General features: G+C 37.1%; 1 long non-coding RNA gene across 1 annotated transcript; it reads right to left on the bottom strand.

The window, feature by feature from the left end:
- Positions 1-680: 680 nt before the first annotated feature.
- Positions 681-8,108, bottom strand: LOC149917781 (uncharacterized). Its single transcript, XR_016467245.1, has 4 exons — positions 8,044-8,108; positions 7,024-7,130; positions 5,151-5,262; positions 681-1,168 (listed from the first exon to the last, which is right to left on the bottom strand). It is a non-coding gene; the product is annotated as an uncharacterized LOC149917781 (long non-coding RNA).
- Between the last annotated feature and the right edge of the window lie 2,493 nt (positions 8,109-10,601).

The raw sequence follows: 10,601 nt of genomic DNA, 5'->3' as shown, positions 1-10,601 counted from the left end.
TATGCTAGCATAGTGCCTCTTGCCTTTGTTTTCCAGGAAAGCTACCATGAATACGTAACTAGTTTGATTACACTCATTAAAAGTGAACTTTTATAATTGTGCCTACTCTCTTTGAAAAATATTTCTGGGTACTAGACACTAACATTTTGCTATTCTATTAAGAGTTCAGAAACATGCCAGGAGAATCATGACTCTAGCTGGCAAAACTGCACACCGAGTTGTTGCAATATATCACACATGAACAGCTGACAGACCAAGTATTATGTGCAGAGGCTATGTGGCCTTGCACTTAAGACTCAGGACGCCTGTGGTCTCTGCAAAGGGAATGAAGCGATCGTCAGAAAAAGATGAGAATCAGCAGCAGAATTACTCATGGTTGAAGAGTTCTCCAGCTACAGTTATGATTTACATGCTGTTCTTTATATAGCTTGACTAGTTACTCCCCCTCACTTTCACTGAAGAAAACATCACCAAGCAAGTGGTTTTCAATAACAGCGATGACTGATATAGTTGTTTTTCTTTGTAAGCTAAGAAAAAACTGCTCAAACTGTGTTTCTCTCAAAATACTGAAGACAAACTTGAAATGTCCCATAGTTCTAATTCTTTGCATGACTGTGACCTTGTCTTCAAGCCCTGAAATACTTGGTAATTTAAGCTAGAAGTGGCTCCAAGAGAAAGAATAAAGACTGAAACAAGAATACATTAATTCAAATGACATTTAGGTCAGTACAATCTTTGCTTCACTCAGAAGAAACCAATTTAAAGTCCAAGAAAGCAATAAACTTGAGTGACAAAAGGCAGTTCTAAGCTAGCTTCCTGAAAGGAAAGAGAGAAATCACTGCACTACAAGAAATAGACGGAGGACAGAGACACTTGTAAAATTATTATTTACTTATTTTTCACACAGTAGGTACCTTCATCTGATGTTGCAGCATTATCAGCACTAGCACGTTTTTTGTTTTTGCTTCTGTCCTTAAATTTCCTAAGTGAGTTATCTTCTGAGACTGAGTGATCACATATAATTTACATAGATATACTTGCATACACATTGCACCTGAAACTCATTTTCATAAGCAAAATCAGGAAGCTGTTAACTTGCATTTTGCTTTGTTTCTTCACAGGTTAATTTGCCTTAACTGGAGATAGCTCACCCATCCTGATATGGTACCTGTGTGAATAGAAGAAAAGTAATGAAAGAATTCCTGTGGTTTGGGTCAGTAAATAAAACAGAAAGTATTTCTGGTGGTTGTGGTTTCTGCACTTAACAATGTGCTGTCTATCCTTGCTATTACAGATCTTAGTTGAGTCTTATATAAACTTATTCCTGAAAGGTATGTATACATATTCTCATTCAGTTAAATGGCTGTGAAGATGTTGGAATTCACAGAACATTTTGGCATGTAACCAGAACATGCGGCGTTATGTCCATAGAAGATCTGGCAGGTACTGTAATTAGATCGTGGATTTTGAGCTGTCACACACAATTATTTCTGGAAGTGTGTTTGTACAGTATATACACCTGTAACTTTCTGCATTCCTTAATGGCTGGAAGCATTCAGAAACTCCTTTCAGCAGGGATTGTTTCTGAGAGATCTCCTGGTGAGAGAACAGCAGAAGATTATGGGAATGACCATTAAAGTGTGGCATGAATATTTGCATTTTGGATTCCTGAAACAAAACCTGTTTCACTGGGAGTTCAAACCATTGCAAATCTTACTTGAATTATTTCTACTGATTGTTTCCTTAGAATGACTGGTCAATTTTATTTTCATTCCAGTTAATTATTCCCAGACAACTGAGATTTTTATTCAAAATGATAGATAAACATACAAACAAGAACTCCTGTTCTTTTTCTTACAGTATCAGTCAGTAGTCACCAAACAAGATACTGCAAACCTAATCATAAAGGGTATGTAAATTAAAGCTTCGAGCAGATTTTCCTACTACAGTGAAGCAAACAGTCCCAGTTTTCTGTGTGCTAGAATTCTAACACAGTGAAGATAAAGACACTGAATAAAACATCTACATAAGCTAATTTTGCAGAAATAGACAAGAGGTACTGAAGAAAGTGAGAAGAAAGCACACGGATTCTTAAGAAAATTTTGAATACAACAGCTAAAGTTACACAAGTGCAATGGAATTCCTTTGAGTATGGATATTTGAAACAATATGCTCCTTCAAAAAATTAGAGAGTCATGTAGAAAGCATACAGCAATAGAAAGGTATGCCAGTGTCTAGAGGTAACACTGGAAAAAGAAAATTATTAATGGAAATTTAATGGTCTTTCAGAGTCCATGAGAACGTCAGCAAGTTTCCATACATTACAAAACCTCAATGTCTGTAGAAGGACTAAATTGTAATACTCATACACTTGTTGCATAATAGCAGCCAATAATACCATAGTCTAGTTTTATCAAGGACAAGGAAATTAAAATTTAGATCAAAGAAATTAAAACCCTTCATTTTAAATCTTCATCTTAAGATTTAGTTTCCTTAATGCATATTTAAGCACTTTAAAAACAACAGCCTGGGTTTTAAACCTCCAAATACCTACATCTCCCAGGGACCTTGTCTGGATTTGGATACACTAAACAATTCGAAAGTGAAGTTGATGAAGGCCTAGATGTTGATCTGATGTTAAAAGTTTACTAAAGTTCTACCTCTTGAACCAACAGAACCAACATTAAAAAAAAAAAACAAACACAAAAAGAGAGAGGAAGGCCAGATTCCACCGAACCAAGGTTTGCATTTCACTATTGTAGTCACCAACTACCCTTCCAATGAATGAATAGTTGTTATGCTACAGATTGTCATCCATTGAAAACTTTGTAAAGACAAACATTTTATTCTTTGAAAAAGAAGTGATGAAAAATGAAACTACTTTTCTTAGTGCAGAAAAGAAAAAAAAAATCTACATAAAAAATGTTGGAAACAATTCAAACAAAGAATGCATTATGCTGAGGGACATGAATCAATGTACATTCTGCAAAAAAATACTCAGATAATAGAAGACACTATGGGATTCTGACAATTGAGCCTTTGTTTCCAAAACAAGAAAAATCAACTTGGATTTACATTTTTGAATGGGTTTGTTTGATCTGAGTGCAGGGGCAATGACTGTCATCAAGAATACATGAGACCTCTAATATTAGCTGACAGGTTTTAGTCCTAGATAAGATTTCTAACTAAAAGAACAGCATCAAATCACAACATTGAAATGCAAAATAATTAGATTAATCTACAAAATACCTATGTATATGCTTAATTCAGAGGACGTGTTCAGTTTTGCTAAACACTTGGCTAGGTTACATCTTATTTCAAATGTAAATATGTCACTGTTACTAACATTTCTCCTAAGGAAGTCTAGAAAACAGGGAAGATACAAAGACAATATGTCATATTTCATCTTCTTAGTAAAGTCTTCATGATATTGTAGGAAGTTCTTACTCTATTGCACTGAACCCCAGCTCTACTAGCACTACCTATTCAAAGTTTTATGGCTGCAGTTCTACCTTTTCCTTATCTTTTCCAAAGATGAATCCTTATGTGTCACTCCCACTTCTCTGCTTCAAATAGAGCACAAACACCATAAGAAGTAGTTGCTTGTTTCAATCCTAGAAACCTGGAACAGGTTAAAATGTACACAGCAGGACTGGAGACAATCAGATACTACAAAATCTGAGGCCCAGACTTAGGAAAACATTTAAACTAATGATGGCTTTAAGAACGCTAAGATTAGGTATATCTAGAAGTATTGCTTTCATGAATAGCAACACAATGGGGCAACTGAGACTGAAGTCTGCTAAGTGCTGACAGTAGCACTGAATATTTGCCTCTTGCTGATTTACTGTACCAGGTTTTTTTTTTACCGCTGCTATTGTCAGAAAAGATCTCAGCAAACCTTAAAAGTTTCAGAATTACAAGTCAGATTTGGGTAGGAATTCAAACTTTGTGACAACAAATAATTTCAAACCTCTGGTTTATAAATCATGGATTTCCTTCTGTTAGCAGTTCACAAGACCTAAAGAGCTATCTGAATTTAACGGTGATGGGGTAGGAAATTGGAGAGTGGATATCCGTCTATCCTCCTCAGAGACTGTATTTTTGACAAATAAAGGTTTGCACTACACATAGCTTTTGGGTTTTTCACTTTCAATTTCTTGAGTGAGAAGCAGCTGTGAGCAGAAATCATATTAACATATTAACAGAAAGCATATTAACAATACTCCGGCTGCACACAGAGTACAGAAATGAACCAGGCACCTCCATGCTGGGTGGAAGTTTGCCTCTGCTCCATGGCCTGCCACATTCATGTGGAAAACCAACATCTTCTCATGGGAGAATACAGGAAACTAATGAACCAAAGCACCAATTTTTTAATTTGTTACTGTTGACCTTCTGCTCACAAATGTTCTGCATCTGCCCTCTAGAGAATTCAAATGGTCAGCAGAGTAAGGCAGCAGTCCTGGCCCTGTCCTTTTTCTGCTGTGTCACAAGGAGCAACTACACCTATGATAACAATATGGACATCGTTAGGCCTACAAGTAGAAGAGTGAAGGAGAGAGCTCTAATTCAGAGACCTTCTGCCTTCTTCACAACAAAGGTAAGACACTCATCAGACAAACTGGGAAATCTTGCAGGCTGGCGCTGCTGAATTGAGCTGGCCACTTTGTGTTCCATAGGGCTGATCTGATCAAGCTGAGGAATATTATATTTGCAGGTGGGGAAGAGGGGGGAGATGTCTGTAAGATATAGTCTGCATTTAAAACTTTTGCCAACATTAGCAGCTTGAGTGAGAGGATGCAGTTTTGGCAGGCATAACTATAACAGTAAAATTCCTGTGTAACTCAGGCACTGAAATCTAACTACTGTTATATAGTGTTACTGGTCCAAATACTTTTCTTTAAGGGGCAGTTTTGTTTCCCAGTCTTACTGGTTTATAGTAATGACGACAAACTTCAGAGAGAGAGACAATCCATTCTGAAGCAAAACAAAGAAATAAAACTATATTTTGAGCTGAGTGTTCTTACACAGACTGATCAATTTTGGTCTTTCTTGGGCTCAAAAAAGGAAAATTATCTACTGAATCTTCAGCTAAATGTGTCCTCTCCCCTTCATCCCAGCCTTTTCTCTGGAAGTCATGCACTCACCAAAAGAAGCTGCAGAGGCGACATTCTAACATTTGTTTACTGTGGATCTCCCTTTGAAGAGTGATTACAACAACATCATTCTACATATCCGGAGGGTGGATTTCTTATCTCTCTGAAGGAGAAGGAGAACAATCACATATTTGATAAGTTCAAACAAAAGCGCACACAATTATAGGAAGTGAAATGTTTGCTAAAAGAGGGCAGTTTATACAAAACCCATTTTTATAACGTCGTATATGTATTTATTTCATGACAGCTTTCAAGACCAGCTTTCCATAACTCCGCAGTATCTCTGTTTTGTGGAGTATTTTCCATTTGAAAATTGACACTCAAGGGGAAACATTCTCAGAACGGAGTCGTTACAAGAACTGCTGAGTGGCTTTCACTGCCACCCACCCTGCACTGCAAGGGAATGAGGCATACACAAATCCACATAGGCTGCCTTTCCACCTGCGGGAACAGCTGTGAGAGGTGCGTGTCAGGAGGGGCACTCACTTCCATGGCAGCTCCCACATGGATCTGTAGTTCTGTAGGGAGGCCCTGCCTCTCCCAGGTTCCTGCTCTGCCCTCCACTGCTGCCCCAGAGCAGCAAGCGTGGCAAGGAGTAAAAAGTTGCAGGCAGTCCATTGTGTTCTGGAGGCTGAATTCTCCTGACACAATGGGTCTCCTCTTCTCCATGAGGTCATCCGCTGTCAAATTAGATCAATGTCTCTCACATTCTAAAATGACACTTGATGTGTAATTTATTACATCTCTAAGGGTCTTTTTATCCTTAGAAATAAGGCAAGACGGAAGTAAATGATAAATCAGCCATTCACATATATGAATATAGAATCATAAAGGTTTCAAAAGACCACTAAGTTCATCTAGTCTGTTGACCCATCACCAGTATGAGCACTAAAATATATCCCTATACAACAGGAAATTGTGAAGTGAGCAGTGAATGCAGGTGTAGAGCACCAACAGTGAAAAATAGGAACATTTTTCTTGAAAGCCAGACACAACATGCAGAACAACAGAAAAGCAGATAGAGAAGATGCTTCATCACTTTGGATTGACACTCAGACTGTCAAGTATTGGAAAAAAAATCAAAATGAAAACTTTAGGCCACTAAATATCCAGAAAAGATTGCTGTTATTTGCCATCTCTGATCAGGTCAGAGAAGAATAACTTTTACAGCTGAAAGTGTTGAATAATTATTAAATAGACCAATATAGATCTCATACAGATTCCAATTAATGTTTCTATTGGAAAACTTGATAAAGCATATAATATCTAAAAACATTAAATATAATGAGAAAAATGTTGGAACTTTTTGGAACCATTAAACCTTTTGCAAAGGTCAGCCTTTCAGCTGTTGTATTTGAGCTAAATGAGACTTGATTTGACTGTTAATTCTATCACCCAAGTGTCAGAAAAACCTATGAAATGTTTTGAATTTATTTTTCAAGGCAGTTCTCCAGCCTGAAAATCCAGATTCCAGGGTGTGTAAGAAACATTTTCAGGACCAAATTGTGACATTTATATACAAATAATGCTAATAAAGTTAGAGATATGCATATACCACTGTTACAGTTTAGGCGAGTAGAGCTAAATGTATTTGGAATGGAGAATAAGGTAACTACATGGAGCTTACTTGGACCTGTATAACTGTAGATCTGCAGCGAAGGTTTGCTGTGCTTAGTACATAGCAAAGAAAAAGGCTGATAACTTCAACTGTTCAGTAAACACAAAAAGATTGTATACCACAACCTTTGCTCAGCGTTCAATACCACTGCCCTCTTATTTCCCTGGAGGACTTAGGCCCTTTCATACTGAACACTAACCCTATGTCCTGTCCGACACATAATGCATAGGAGATGGTGAAGTTTACCTGAGCATCCTGGCCTGCTTCTCTATATAACTCAGGAAATAACTCTGTAATATTGTCTCCCAAAGTGTTCCCCATGCCTTCTGATGTTCCATTCTGTCAGCCTGTTGCTGTCCCAGGAAAAACAGGGTTACTGTTTCATGTAGAGGTATCTTATGTATATAAATCTTTTGTACCATTTATAATGAAGGACTTACACAATAAGACCTAATATACATGTCATTATCATTATACTGCTGTAAAGAAATAGTTCAGAGAAAAGTTTTATTGATAAAAACACCAGCAAAACTAGTATATATTTAAAATAAGGCTTCTAATCTTGCAAGTGCTACTTGCTTAAAACTTTAACCACACGTAGGTTTACATGGTGAATATATGCTTAGAACAAAGCATGCAAAAAACAGTTTGAAAGTGTATTAAGATTTCTGTAAATAGAAATAGGAATTGCCTTCTTCCTACTTGGAAATACAAAGCATTCATTACAATCTGTGTATACCATTCACAGCATTCGTGGGATTATTACCTTAGCATTGCATCACAGGAAAATAACAGATTTTAGCAGCTTTTGTGATTGACTCTAAAGATTCACATGCACAAGAAAAATGTCCTCACACATCCATGGAAGATTCAAAAAGTGAAGATATCTGTTGCATTTTAAGGCAATTCTTTTTAAAGTCAAGCACAACGATCTGAAACAGAGGTACCTTTCTTTACTAATTTATGCGGCGTGACTGGGAAAATAGTGCACAGAAATGTATTTTCCTTCCTGTATACTTACATTGATTTTTGTCTCTCAGCATACATAGATCCAAGCAGTATTTTCACTTTCAAGTGTTCAAAGTTAATTATTTATGTTTGGTAAAGATACTTCTGCTTTTCCCAGAAAGGATAAAAAAAGTTATCCGTGGTTAACTTCTGATATGCAAGACTGTGCAATCCCCCTTTGCAGGAAAATGTATCAATAACTGCTGCAGAATTTTAGTTGAATGGAGTTGAATGGAGAACAGAAGCCAACAAACTCACCCACAAATTACATATGCTCTTTTATTCCTTCCTTAGAAAGGTCTCCAGCAACAGGAGCTTAGCATTCAAGAGGCTGTTAGAAAAAATTAAGGGACAGAAAGTGTCATCTGGTAAACACCCAAGTAAAAGCAAAAGCAGAGACACAAACATGAAAGAGATCACAGATATCCTACTATTTATGATGTGATAGTAAAGTGTAAAGTGTCCCGGGATCTTAAAGCAATACATGTTAATTACCCGCAGCAGATCTGTGATGTTATAAAAGTAATTGCTATGAACTTTTCTATATTGCTGATAACTACACTTATCACAGCTTGGTTTGTTTGTTTTAAATTGCAACAGGAACAGGAACTTGCAACAATATAATTCTGTAGGAATATATCCATTTTTTCAAGTATAAAACATTGGAATATATCCAGTAAGCCCTTAACTCTGCTCAACAAAAGCAAAAGCAGTATTGCCAGGGCAAAAGTCCACAAATGTACGTGTTCTACAATGCTACCAGAAAAGTTTTTCATTTAAGCCTCCAGAATAGCAAGAATGAGCTGATAGTCCATCATCAAAAGCAGTTAAGCCAGTAAAATGCAGATAAAAAAAAAATCACAAGTATTGTCTTTGTGCTTATAAGTAAGCTCTCAGCTGCAGAAGTGAGAATAACCACTGAAGAATTCCTATACTCCAGACAGGCAAAAGTTTCTGCTGTGCACCAATGAGTACGCAAAGCATACCCTGTTCCCCATGTGCTCAGGAGTAGGCCAAAAACCCTTCCATCCCTGCAGGAGTTCTAGTTTGGAGGTGGTTAAAATCTGTCTGGCTCCAAAGACTTACCAATTTTTCCTAACATAACAAACTCCTGAACATATGCAAAACACAGAATGTAAATAATAATAATTAAAAAGTCTTATCGTGCTTTCCAGAGAGCACTGAAATACAGGGTTGATAGACTTCACTATTATGCAAATAAAGAATGGCCCAGGGGAATGAAAATGGAAGCTTTGTAAAACAACAGTAGTTTAGAAAGTAAAGTGAGCTATTCATTTCAAGGTAAAACTTCACCATTAACTGTTGTCTATTATCTATCAGATACTCCTGTGACCACCTATCTAGCAGTCCTACAACAAAGACAAAATGCATTTCTAATACTGCTAGGTTTCTTCAGAGGCATTTAATGAAATCTCTGGATGACTTGTGAAACCTGGGCTTTTTTTCATTAGCTGGCAGCTATTACTTCATCACATCCTACATACATGTTTCAGAAGGGTAGAAGTAACAAAAATGGATTTGGGAAATACCTTAAAAAAAAGAGAGAGAGAGAGAGCAAGAAGCAGCAGATGCTGGCATTAACTCATTGGTACATCCTAGTTAGACTGAAAAGAATGACACAGAAGGAGTTATATTTAAAATTTCTCACTGAAGAAGCGAATCAACTTTAATTATATTAAAGGCAGGAGTGCCATGGTCTTCTGAGTTTAAACCTCAACAAGATCTTTTGAAGCATAGAACTTTTAGCTGTACAAGAAGCAGATATCAAAAGATCTTTGTCGTGTGCAGAGCTACACAAACTGAAATCTAACACAGAACCAATGTCTTTAACATTGGCTTAAAAAAGATGAGTTTGTGGCAGTTCAGTCAGAGAAAGTTTAGGTGACCCAGTTTCAAACAAAACAATTTATGGGAATAAGGAAAATACGACATATATCCAGCACTGACGGACAAATAACCACATCCAGGAGGAAGGATTCCCCAAACCTTTCTGTTCAGTCCTGCCACACAAGCAGTTCTGCTAACCAGAAAAGGACATCACATTCTTCTTTGCACATGCAATTAAATTGTATGAATCTAAGGAGAGAGTATTGCTTTTAAACAATGAAGTCAGCCAATAAATCTTACTGTTGTCTAATGCTTCTAGGACTGTAACCTCAGTTCATGCCTCTAAATAAGTGAGGATGTTAATCATGGACTCCTGAGAGGTTTAGAGCCAGTAATAGTCCTTCCACAGAGTAATTCTGCCGATTTCACTCACATTACTTTTAGCTTACTCTGGCTTGAGAGGAATACCCCCTACAACCATCAATGCGAACAGCAATCTGCTTATGGACTCTCAAACACTTGCTGGCTCCTAGCCACAACCACAAGTAACATGAGTTTCAGAGGCAAACACAGCTCCTCCTCTTCTGCCACTTACTGTGAGAAGAAAATTGTTTCTAACATATTTAACAACTACACAAGCTCCATTCCATTAATTAATTCACCTATAATATTCAATTCACTTCTTGTTATCCCTCTTTAATTAAAGCAAATCATTTTCTGCTTTCAAACAAATGAACCCATTTGAACACTCAGCCCTGTGCTTTTCTACTTGTTAATACACCATGGGACTGTATGGGACTGCAGCACCCTCAGGATTCCTAAGAAAGCTATGAGTCATCCCATGTTCACTCACAGGAGAGCTGTATGGCTGGGTTATTACTGCCACCTAGTTTTCAATTTTTATTATCTAGATTTTTGCATTTTCTATGATAGAAAGTATATGCACACAGTCAGAAAACATTCATTCT

Source organism: Phasianus colchicus, chromosome 5 (genome assembly GCF_987193195.1).
Source record: "Phasianus colchicus chromosome 5, bPhaCol1.hap1.1, whole genome shotgun sequence".
NCBI lineage: Eukaryota > Metazoa > Chordata > Aves > Galliformes > Phasianidae > Phasianus > Phasianus colchicus.
Note: the sequence above shows the minus strand (reverse complement) of the source record. Positions and strands in the feature narration are given on the sequence as shown.